General features: G+C 32.6%; 1 long non-coding RNA gene and 1 pseudogene across 1 annotated transcript; both read right to left on the reverse strand.

Moving 5' to 3' along the window:
* Window positions 1-391: 391 nt before the first annotated feature.
* On the reverse strand, window positions 392-828 carry LOC133821325 (uncharacterized). Its single transcript, XR_009887476.1, has 2 exons — window positions 783-828; window positions 392-587 (listed from the first exon to the last, which is right to left on the reverse strand). It is a non-coding gene; the product is annotated as an uncharacterized LOC133821325 (long non-coding RNA).
* A 969-nt stretch (window positions 829-1,797) lies between these two features.
* LOC133824981 (probable DNA helicase MCM9) lies at window positions 1,798-9,796 on the reverse strand (annotated as a pseudogene).
* Window positions 9,797-10,235: the final 439 nt, after the last annotated feature.

Raw genomic sequence — 10,235 nt, forward strand, 5'->3', positions numbered from 1 at the left:
ACACTTTATCAGTGTTTTACAGATGTGTTATTGTACTATCAACGATAACACAATTTCTGTGTTATTTTAATATATAGACAAGTGTTGAATTATGTTATTTATAGTCGATACTATAACACTTTTTTTGTGTTATACTACACTTTAGAATAACACTTTTTTTGTGTTATATAATGAAGTTTGCATAACATAATTCTTTGCATAAAAAGTGTTATTGTAATATATATTATAACTCAATTTTCGTATTATTGTTATATTTAGATATATTTAAATTCTCATTATATATTTTGTTTATATTACACTAATTTACTCTATTATATTTTAATTTTTTTTATATAATTAAAATTAGCTTTCTAATATATACTAGCATCATCAAATGAACTTGATTTTCAAATAACAAAAAGTAAGAACATTCTACATTGAATTAACAATCCACAATTTAGTTTAAAACATTCAACACTGTCATCAACAACAAAATATTCTTTAAGTATTCAAGGAGTCTAAAAGTTACTACTTTCAACACAAAGAAATAAACAAAGTTACTACTTTCAAGGAGTCTTAAGTATCCTTTTATACTTCGCTTGTCATATCTGCAAAATAAACAAAGAAATATTTTATTGTTATTATCTAGCATCACAAATTACTTCTAGAAAAATGCTATGGAAATTATATCCAAGAAAGGACACCACATACAAAATAATAGATTCACAACTACACCAACGTAAACAAAGAAACCAAACACTAAATTATAAGACATTAGTTATTTTTTGAGTATGAAAATGTACCTCTTGGAATAACTTTTTTAGAAGGCCATGCAACTGTGGAACCAACTACTTCTTGCATTGTAAGCATTGCATGATTAGGATGAAATAAGTAAGACTTTGGTACAATAGCAACATCAACCCATACTCGCATAAAGTCTGGTCCAAGAGGCTTTCCATGTACAGTTATATTTGAATCACTAGAATCCCAACGACCTTCAGCAACAATTGCATCTGCCCAGTCAAGCAAGTAGCAAGCATTCTTCCCTTATGTAAAGTTATGTCTTTTTTCTAGTGCAATACTCTACCAAAATTATTTTAAAGACAATATATTAGTTTCTGTAATTGTTCTTCTAAAATGAAAATTTAAAACAATAACAACTTTTATAATTTACCTTAGGAGACTGAATATTATTTGACTGCGGTACATTGCGAGACTGTCCTTCGCTTGGTGTCACTTTACCACCAACCTAAATATAAAACCAAGATAAGTTTTATTGGAAGAAAAGAAAACTAAGATTTATAAGTGCAAGATAGAAATACCACCAAGTGTTCTTTAAGTAGATTCATCATTTCAGTCATTTTGAGCTTCATATTATGTTGCTCTTCTTCTAACTTGGAGATCTTGCTATTACACATATTAACAACAGCTTGTTACGCCTCTTCCTTGTCCTATTAAACGACCAGATTTTGGGTTAACAAACAATTTTGTCAAGGCATCCTCATTAGTGTTGTCTGTAGTTCCAGATTTTGGGTCTTCAAGGAGAATCTCATTCAATGAACCTTGCATATAAATTAGTATAAAGAGTCTGAAACTTTAGTTAGAACATTATTTGGTCTTGAAGAATCTTTCTTCTATGGATCAGAAACTCAAAGTTTCATTAGTCAAAATTTATTTCCCTATTTCACAAGCTTTCTTGTTTACGAGGAATATTTAAAATACCTAAGCGAGCATGACAGAGAAATAAATTCCTTCAAATGTTAATCTTGTACCTCTAAGAAATGAAAGTACATAAAGCAATGTTCATTGTATGTCATTTTACCTCCAAATCAAAGGAAAGGGCCAGATTTTTGACAAGTCCTCGGCATTCGCATCTTTTTCAGGTTCTCCCTGTAAAAGTAATCACACAAAAATCACAATGTAGAGTCATGAAATGGCTTTACAGAAAACAACAGGGTGGTATTAATGAGTGGAATACCTCAAAAAGAATGTGAGATGACACAACCTCATCCCATTCAGGATTTTTTGTATCTAGAAGGACAAGGGCTATATCAAATCTACTCAATAAGGGACCAGAGAGTGCAGTATTGACAGATAGAGCTAACAAAAAAGACATAAAGATATCATCAGTAGAAAGAGATTTGAACATAACTAACAAAAGACTGACACAACATAAAATTATATTCATTGAAAATATTACATTAGAAATTACCAAGGTTATCTACAATGGGGGAAAAGTCATATTTAGTAATTTAAAAAAATTAGTAAATACATATACATAATCAAAATAATACATTGATCAGGATCATAATGTCCCTTTGGATTTGTTGCACCAAAAACAATGGTCCTTGTACTTAGAGTTGTCACAAGACCAGCCTGAAAATAAAGGGAGAATTAAAGGAAAGTATTGGGACAAGTATTAGAATGAGCTGACACGAACATGGTAAGAGAATCACATGAAATTCAACAAGAAAATAATGAAAGCACAACTTCAAGCACTACGTCAGCAATTAATAATAATGATGAAATGTAATTTATGAACTGGGTTGTTAAGAGCACGTAAAGATACAACTTATGCAAATGAGAAAACATAAAAATTAGTAATTTGATAATAAATTACAGGAACCTTCTATCTCGGCAAACCAAAATAACCCATCATGCAAATGTTCAAAACACTGAACTGTCAACCCTGCATATTAGAGAGGGCTAGGGAACAATAGGAGACAGTATCAGAGATCAAATCAGGGGAGAACACAATTAGAAGCCTTATTTTACTTCCCCTCCACTCCCACAAATGAGACTTTCATAAACTTCTGTTATGATTGTAACCAAGCTAAAACACTATCATAGGCTGCAGTTTCAGTTAAAGTACAATTAATTATCAACTTCAAAACAAATTTTCCAAGAACACCAGTACTCGTAGATCATCAAAGAATGTTACCTTGGCAACACTTATAGTTTGCTGTTCCATTGCTTCATGTATGGTTGCTCTATCATGTTCTCTCATGCTGTTAAAGAAAGTGATATTAAACTTGATATTTTCACACGAACAAAAAAACAGATGAAACTTATGAAAAGATTAAAATAAAATCATCAAATGATATATTCTCTTTTGTGTAATGGTTTTGAAAATATCATTTAGATTGACTGAGGATGATACAATCCAAGCAATTTCCTGTTCTGTAACTAGTAAAAATACTAAAACAGGTTTAATTACAAAAAAGGAAAAAAACACATTAAGCAAGCGGAATTAAAAATTCAATGATGATATAATTATTGATTTAATTCATACAATATTTTATTAACAAGCAGAAACATCGTAATAGATTCCATGAAAAGATTAAAAAAAATAAGTTAGGATTTCTTAATGTCTATGCTTTAGAAACCATGTGAACAAATGGCTTCTCTATGTATTGACATAAAATCAGAAAATATATTCATGCATATTATATTGGAATGTTTCTAGAGAATGTTAATTGTATTTTTTGAGTTGTATGTCCATTCCTCTTCAATTTTTCCTTAATTCTTTTATCTCTTTAATAAGAAATAGAATATCATATCAATGATACTACAAGCAATTCTAACAAGAAAAAAGATGAAGAGATTGAGAAAAGAAATCTAGTATATACAAGTAGGAATAATATCATGATGCACATCATGTATGCTAGGTTTAGATAATTGCAAGCTAGAAGAGTAGTTTCATTAGAAACTTGAGGGGCATCTCAAATACCTATCAAATTCATCTATGCAGCAAAGTCCTCCATCTGCTAAAACTAGGGCCCCAGCTTCCAACATCCATTCTCCTGCATATAGCACAAATATAGTAAAATTATTTAATTGAAATATTACCCTTAATGTCGTACAATATTTAAATATGATATAATAGCTGATTGTTACAAGGAGAATTCCAAAAACATATAAAGAACAAAGATGTAGTACAGGTTCAATTTGAAGCCAAGGAACTAAAACAATTTGTCACGAAAATACAAAAACATTCTATCAAAGATAGACCAAACCACCTTTATTTTAACATGCTTTCTAAAATATTAATTGTGAACATAGGGTACAAGCTTACAAGAACCCAAATTTAGCAAAAGATGAAGACAGAAAATCACTACTTTCATATCACAACCATCTGATCAGATTATTTAGCCCCATGGAAGCAAGAATTGGAGTTTTATGATGAAAGATTTGGTTATCATAACAAAGATGTTCTCAGTCATTGAGAGAGTTACTAACTTGAAGTGTGAGCAAAAAGGGAGATACAGAGAGAAAAGTAAGAGCAGAGACAATGAGACGGGGAACAAGACTAGGATGTGCAAGGTGGTGGCAAACCATGCAAAAAGTTAACGCAAACTAATCACAACTTCTGTCAGATTCCTTACTCCATGGATACAAGTTTAGGATGGAGAAATGAGAAACATACCTCCATCCTTGACTGCAGTGACAGTGAGTCCAGCACTAGTGCTTCCTAAGCCAATAGTGACAACAGATCTGTTACTTAACTTTGCAGCAAATTTCAAGAACTGAGATTTCCCGGTACCTGAGAAAAGCCTTAAATTTTTTTTACTACATATATACATATACATGTAACTTTTTCCGTATAATGCTTTAATGATTACATACAGATTCAAAAAAAGAATCTGAACTCATTAGCAGTTGTTCACCAATGATAGTAATATAAATATATATATATGGGTATATTGAAATAATAAGATAACTCCCACCTATATAATGAGCAAAATAAAAGGACCAGAAACCCCAAGGGAAGGGTAAAGCAACAAACAATTAAACTGAGCTGCATTACTCAAGCCAAACAAGAATAAATTAACAAGGACTAGAGAAGAATTTTCAGCTTTGAAAAACTATTTTTATTGGAAAAATTAATAATGGTTGGGCAGTTTTCTATTTTTCAAGGAAAATTTCAGTAATTCTAATTTTCTGTAGTTATAATTAATGTAGCTAATGCATGTGTTACCCGAAAAGACAAGTTATAAAATGGCGTGCAATCCATATCTCAATTGTTATAAGGGAGAAAATACCTCTTATACTAATAACCTTTTGAATAACACCCAACAAACACATCAAGAGCACAAGAACATATCAAAAGCATCAATACCAATATTTAACATGGTTTGGCAAATATTGGATTTGTCCATGGATCCAACCAACAAAGAAATGTCTTCTATTGAGAAAATAAATTATTGAAGTTTTGAACTATTTAAGTCCAGTCCTGGAGCTTTCTTCTATACTTTCTTGCTCTAAAAATTTCTCTCTAAAATTTATATTTTCCCACCCTTAGACTATTTACATTAGTTACCCTACCTATTATTTGCATTAAAGGACAACTCAATACAATACTATGGATAACTTGTTTGTAATAACCCTAATTGTATTGTACAGGAAAATTCATATAGGTTACAGGCTTTAGACACTCATAAAATATCATGAATCAGTTAGAAAAAATACAATGGTATTCTTATTTTTCTAGATTTAAGTGATTGTTAATTTCCTATCAGAATTTTGAAGAGAAGAAAGCTTCTTCAACTGAAGCATAGCATAAATGCAGTAGTCTTGAATTGATAGAATTTTATTTAAGTAATGAACCCTATAAGTATGCAATGAAAATCGAAAAGGTACCTGGGTCTCCAACCAAAAGTAAATGAGACTCTCCTCGTACCTTGGTTCCAGAAGCATCAACATGTTGCACACCTCCAATAAGTGTTAATGCAACTAAGTTGAAAAAAGAGAAGGTGCTGGTAGTGAATGTTTAACAGTCATTCAAAATCTTTAACTTAAGATAAACAAATCATGAATTTATATGAGAAAGCTATGTACCTACAAGCTTTACAGTGAAGAGTCCAAAAATTTGTGGACAAACACCTTGTAATATTGCATTTCTCCCTGAATAATTTTCATTAAAAAAAATTGAAGTCATAACAGTCTTACATATAAGGGGGCCTAGTTTCCAATATTTTCTTTTTTAATGAAGATCTCTAATTGATTGATGTTGAAGAATTGATAGAAGAACACTTATTTATAAAATGATATATATTAATCAACGATGCCTTACCTTTCAAAGGGGTATCCTTAAACTAGTTCCAAAATTGATTGAATTTCATAATGACATCATGAGGAATAGTAATATCCAATTTTAGCTCATTTGTTCTCCTAAATATGTGTATAAAAAGTATGTCAAGTGCATATAGTAACCAAAGCTTCACTCCAAAAAAAAGAAAGAAAGAAAGAGAAAAATTTCTAACCAATTTTGATACTTAGATAAGTTGAAATACAAAATTGTTTTCTACTTTATGGTTTTTTCCAAAAACCTATTCGCATTATTTTAATATAGAAATATATTTGTAAGTTTGTAACAAGTTTTGAGCCTCTTTTCAATATCGGTAGTTATTTCAATCTATCTGATACTACTTTAGCATCCCTTAAAAGAGTTACCACCAAATCATTTTCTATCCCTTCGAAACATCAACTAGCTGCATAAGTGAAATCCCATGCATCATAAGAAAGATGGGATCAAGGTTCACCAAGGCTAAGCAAAGTTTATGAAATTAAAAGCACTACCTCTCTTTAGTACCATGTATGACTCCAATGGAACAACAACCATCTCAACAATGAAAAATGTTTCTTCTTTCAAACAGAGATGTTACATTTACCTCACATGATTAGCAATCAACACAGGATCAAGGCCGCAGCGAACATCTTTTAAGTCAGGCGACCACCTTGCAGTTAAGACCCCAGTGACTATAACGTCATCTGTAAAGCAACATATCATTACCACCATTATGAACACAATAGAATTAAAAAGGATAAATAATAAAGCAAAATCTGATGCAGAATTAAATAGGAAAATATCAAGCATATTTGAGAAACTTCACCTACAATATAAATATAATTAGTTGATAGATTCAATATAGGGAAACACTTACAATGTCAAACATACTTTTGAGAACATCAAATTATACAGCATGTCTAATAAATTTTTATTGATTTATTGTAGAAATTGGTACTATAAATTTGGACTGCTCTATATCCAGCTAATAAAAAGTTCTACCTTGGATTTGAATAAACAGAATTTCATACTCTTATATATCAAACTGGTAGACACAAATTACTTCTAAAATTAAATTTCTCTTGAAGTTTAAATTGTATTATCACAAGTCCCTAAACTCATTAATTAACTATTATACTGTTCTTGGTCTAGCAGTTAGAAATCTTCCAATATTTGGGAAGGAAAGGTGGCGTGATTTCCATCCACATTATTGTCATTTTCTAAAATCTGGATCAAACATAGTAAAAGAAAGTTGAAAGATCATTTATGATATGAATTAAAGTTCAGGAAGATATTAAGAGAGCTAAGGAGGTTCTACGATATCTGCTGAATAAGTTATACTTTAATTTGTATGAACAAATAACTGTAAAGCAAGAAAAAGTGTCCGAATAATTCATAGTGATGTTTCAAACAATGAAAATAGAAGTAATCTAAGATGAAATTCCCCAAAAGGACACGAGAAATCAGTGATAATAGGAAGTAAATTCAAGAAAACTGAAAATCTGAAATCACAAGAATGTGGTACCTCCTGCTTTAACAACATCAACAAGATCACCTTTTAGAATGACGAGGATTGAACGAGGAATAGCCCCGACCCCTAATACATGTGTACTTTCTTGAATTTTTATTTCCTAATAATCATGGCATGTTATCGAACCTTCTAAATATTTTAATTTTGTGCCACCACAGAATTTCGATCTCTGTTGTTCAAAGGACCAGAGCTATAATTAGACTCAAATAAGCTACTAGTACCAAAAGAGATATGTAGCACATAAGCAAAAAATTACTATATTTCAAAATGTAAATTCTTAGAAAGATCTTATAAGTAACATTCACAGCATAGCAACATTAATTGGTTGAGCTAGTGCTGGAGAATATATATACCTGCATTGGGCAATAAGATGGCAACTGAATGGAGTTTCTAGTTTCTAACTCAGGATAAACTAGGATGCTGCACAAAAACAAAGTTCAGCATCAAAAGAAACTAATTTTAATACAACAAAGTAAGAGACATAAACCCTAGAGATGAATGAAATGAATACTGCACACTACGCAAATTGTTTGTCGATATATATTTAAAAATCATCCATCAGCTGCATGATTAAAATATTTCACATTATCTTTGTCAAACTAATCAAAATGGCATTAAACCATCATTCAAGGCAATACGCAAAACAAAAATAATTGTTTCTAAACAAGTCACTTTTAAATTCTAAAAGAGTAGACATTAGATTATTCTAACTAATTAGAAATGCCAATAGAAGAGGCTCCTCCATTGATAGAGTAAAGGAGAACTTGGTACAAAGAGAGGGCTGACCTGCAAGAGCAAGCTACAGGACCCGCAAGACTGAAGAAATGCAGATTAGAAATGCCAGAAGAAATGCAGATTAGAAACAAATGTTCGATAAAACAAAGCAACAATCTACACAAAACCCACACTACAATAACAAAAACAAAATAAGATACGGGAAGACATGCAAGAGGGCTGACCTGCAAGAGAAACCTACGGGAAACACCGAGAGACCGAGAGAGATAGGTCTGCGGGAAAACGAGAGAGATAGACCAGGAACGGACCAGGAACGGAAAGACTGAAGAACGATTGAAGATTGTAGGGACCGAGAGACTAGGAAGAGAAAGACCGAAGAATGATTGAGGAAATGGGTATAGGGGAAATGGGTACATGGATTGAAAAAAGTTAAGTCATTTGGCGGTACTTTATTTTAAGTTGCCGCCTGAAATTTTTTTCACTTACAATAACTCTTTTGAAATTCTATTATAATGATATGTTATGGTAATGGGTGTTTGGTGTGTGGTGGAAGATTGGCTGAAGTCAGTATAGGCTATCTTTGATCACATGGAGCTGAATGACCATCAGAGGGTTTCATGTGTAGCTCACTTACTTATGATGGATGCAAGGATTTGGTGGGATGTGGTGAAGTAGACCCGCTACTTATATACTACGACCTGGGTAGATTTTGTACAGGTGTTTAGCAAAAAGTATTACAGTGTAGTTGTACTGGAAATCAGGGTGGATGAGTTTCTGACCTTGGTTCAGGGAAGAATTTCTATCATCGATTATGCTCAGAAATTTGATAGGTTGGCGAGATTTGTACCTGAGATAATACCAACTGAGGCCATGCAAGTCCAAAGGTCTATGAGAGGACTTAAGTCCATGATTGCTAGAGATGCCAAGATGACCAATTCTGAGGTGGTTAGTTACGCTAAGATTTTGGATAACACTCTTGATGCATAATACTTAGAGGAACGCATATGGAAGGATATTATCGCAAGAAGGGTGGCCGACAGAAACAAGGGTTTCCATGAGGGCAATAAGAGAAAGGCCCATGAGGGACAAAGAAGTGGCAATGACAATAGCCTAGAACCCCGACCTCAAATGATAACAATCATAATAACCGTAACCACCACAACAACCATAACAGTCACAATAATGGTCATAACCACGGAAACCACAAAAGCCACAAGGTTGGGTACCCTACCTACCCCAAAATCTTGCGTCAACATCTATGTGATTATCAAGCAGGCACCAACAAGTGTTACAAGTGTGATTAGGAAAAAGAATTACCCACAGTGGAGAGCAGAAGCAGGTAAGGAAACAATGGCAATCTAGTACCAAAAAGAGTCTTTGCTTTGACTCAAAAGGAAGTAGCCAACAGTAACACCATCATCAGAACTCAACTTCATATTTCTGGTATGATATGTAGAGTCCTCATTGATTCTCGAGTGACTCATTCTTGTGTTTCTATAAATGTAATTAAGAAACTAGGTTTTCCTTGTAAATTGTTTGAACATAGTTTTAGTAGCATGTTACCATCAGGAGACATTATGTCGTCAACTAGGTGGTTACAGTCAGCTACCACAGTAGTTGAAGGAAGAGACTGCCCAGCAGACCTCATGGAGTTAGACATACCAGACTATGATGTTATACTTGGCATGGACTTTTTAGAAAAATATGGAGCAATGATAGACTGTCGGAGAAAGACAGTAGAGTTTAGACCTGAGGAATGGGAACTTTTTTCTTTTAAGGGAGAAGTGACGGGATTTCACATACCTATCATATATGTATTAGAAGCTTGGAACATGATGCTGAATAGGTGTACAATGTTTTTGGAAAATTTTGTGCATATTTCTAAGGAGACTGAGCTGAAACTAGAGAATATTCACGTCGTTT

This window comes from Humulus lupulus, chromosome 3 (assembly GCF_963169125.1).
Source record: "Humulus lupulus chromosome 3, drHumLupu1.1, whole genome shotgun sequence".
Taxonomy (NCBI): domain Eukaryota; kingdom Viridiplantae; phylum Streptophyta; class Magnoliopsida; order Rosales; family Cannabaceae; genus Humulus; species Humulus lupulus.